The sequence below is a fragment of the Penaeus chinensis genome, chromosome 6 (genome assembly GCF_019202785.1).
Source record: "Penaeus chinensis breed Huanghai No. 1 chromosome 6, ASM1920278v2, whole genome shotgun sequence".
Lineage (NCBI taxonomy): Eukaryota > Metazoa > Arthropoda > Malacostraca > Decapoda > Penaeidae > Penaeus > Penaeus chinensis.
In genome coordinates this window covers 6,346,228-6,348,727 of record NC_061824.1, presented here as the reverse complement: position 1 = coordinate 6,348,727, position 2,500 = coordinate 6,346,228, and the positions used below count along the sequence as shown (strand labels likewise).

The 2,500-nt window shown below is 38.5% G+C and overlaps 1 protein-coding gene and 1 non-coding gene across 3 annotated transcripts in view; one reads left to right on the top strand and one right to left on the bottom strand.

Annotated features, from left to right (window-relative positions):
* LOC125026704 (solute carrier family 49 member 4 homolog) overlaps window positions 1–2,500 on the bottom strand; it is a 103,166-nt gene that overhangs the window by 83,342 nt on the left and 17,324 nt on the right. The gene's annotated exons all lie outside the window — the stretch shown is intronic.
* On the top strand, window positions 1,989–2,070 carry Trnal-aag. Its single transcript has one exon. It is a non-coding gene; the product is annotated as a tRNA-Leu (tRNA).

Genomic DNA, 2,500 nt, shown 5'->3' with positions numbered 1-2,500 from the left:
GTGCGGATAGATATAGGAATATATAATTTAATTTGCAGAAATCATCAGTATGTATTTTGAGGATTGGGACTGGAATGTTTTCATTAGTGTTGTGAGTCCGAGGCCAGATGAGGTTATTACGTTAATCCACACTATATTAAAACTATCAGCGAATCTTAAGTCATTGAAAGTAGATACTCTAGATATATATGTGTATATATACACACACACACACACACACATATATATATATATATATATATATATATATATATATATATATATATATAATGCCTGCGCTCTGACTGCTGGCTGACTGCTGGCTGAAGCCCGAGAAAACGACATATCGCCTTGAGAAGTCAAACGCACGTGTCGTAGGGGAAGTCACCACCGTGGCACAAGTGTTATCGCGCCGAGCTGCGGTTAATTAGGGAGGACATCCGATTAGGCAAGGGTGACACATATAACCTCTCAACAGTGAATTGAGAGAGGCCTATGTCCAGCAGTGGAATGAATGGCTTTATAAAAAAAAAAAAAAAAAAAAAAAAAAAAAAAATATATATATATATATATATATATATATATATTTACACATGTATATACACATATATATACACACATATATATACATATGTATACGAATAAGAATACGTATACGTTATGCGTATTGGGATGTACTAGATAGTGCATATAAACTGAAATTCATACCATTTACTACTACGCGCGCACTTTAGTAACTGGTATATTTGATAGATCCCACTGTTTTAGTAAATCAATGTTATGTCAAATTTGTTTTTATCAACAGTCTTAAAATGACTAAACATAGCCAATTGGAAAGCCCCGTTCACAAATCCATGTAATGTTAAGTCCGTTTTATCGGTCGACTTCAAAAGGTATTTAGCCTAATTATTGGAAGCCCCTTTCATAAACGAATGAAACGAGGAGTGGGACCGATGTTGTATTATACAGTACTCAGTTACCATAGGCTAGTGAAGCGGTTTCCCATAATTAGGCTAAATTACTTGAGGTCGACGAGTGGTAAACATGGACAAATATAACGGGAGGTTAAATAAAGTTTGAAATACTAAACACGCGAGAGTGTGTGCTTTAATGTGTTATGAACGCGTGCGTGTTATTAGTAACTCATATGAAACTCATTTTATATGCACTGCTTATCATATTCCACTAGGTTTGAAACGTTATGTACGCATGTTACCGGAAGATGACTCCCCGATCTCAGCCTCAAATGTTAGTTTTTCGCTCCTTTACACCCAGAAAAGGTAAAGGAAATTGACACAGAAGCATTACTACTTCATTCACAACATCTTAATCCAACGCAATATGGATTTGAAGCCTGACTTGTTACGGCCCGGTTCTCTGGGAGTTTCGTCATTGCTATTTCCTGACCGGATTCGGTTTTAGAATGGGACACAGTTGAATTTGTTTCGTTCATGTTTATTATCGATTGTCGCATAAATAAGTATAAATATATGCATGATATTACTCTTCTCTCTCCACCTCAAACACCAGCCTTCTCCTCGCGGGAGTTTCAGACCTGCGACCGCCAAACCGTCTTGCCTTCCTTTCTGCGTGTGTGTGTGTGTGTGTGTGTGTGTGTGTGTGTGTGTGTGTGTGTGTGTGTGTGTGTGTGTGTGTGTGTGTGTGTGTGTGTGTGTGAAATGAAATTGTAACGGTCGAACTCGTTCCTGGAGTCAAGCTGCCGGCCTTCAACTTAAATGCATAAACGAAATTATTCTTATATCTGAAACTAAACCTAAGTATATCTGAAAGTAGGCGGACTGTTTACTACACTTTTTGTTAAAACGATCTCATTTCATTTTCACCATAATGTACTGTACAACCGATAGTTTTGGTTAATCCTATCCCCACTGCAATGTTATTGCGTGTCTGCAAAGACCAATGAGTGACTGTTTATGCAATAAAATCATTGTATTTTACATTTCATCTTTTATAAATATCATTATCAGAATTGCTCTCTATGTTCAGTAGGTAGCGTGGCCGAGCGGTCTAAGGCGCTGGTTTAAGGCACCAGTCTCTTCGGAGGCGTGGGTTCGAATCCCACCGCTGCCAAGGATTTTGGCACTGCAGTGTGGCAGTGACCGGCCCATAAGCAAGCCCGGGAGACTGCGGCCTTCACAAATCCCTCTCAGTTGACCTGATCAAGATACAGAGAACTGTAAAGCTTGGGATTGACTGTACCTTGTGTGCCGCTGATAGAAACTCAAATGTCATACGAAAGGAATTCAAGCGACATGAATATCTAGCTCGTGCTGCATTTACAGGCACTGTGAATTATATCTAAGAACAGCAACACAGTAGTTCATTTGCATAAACCACAGATATCATTACTAACGGTTCCCATTAATGTCTTAGTGAAACTGTTTCACCTGCATGAAAAAGGAAATTATAGATGCATACAGTTATGTTTATTGAGCGAATGACGTTTCAAACATATCATTGAGGTACATTGTACAATGACGCAACGTTACCATGATTTGGT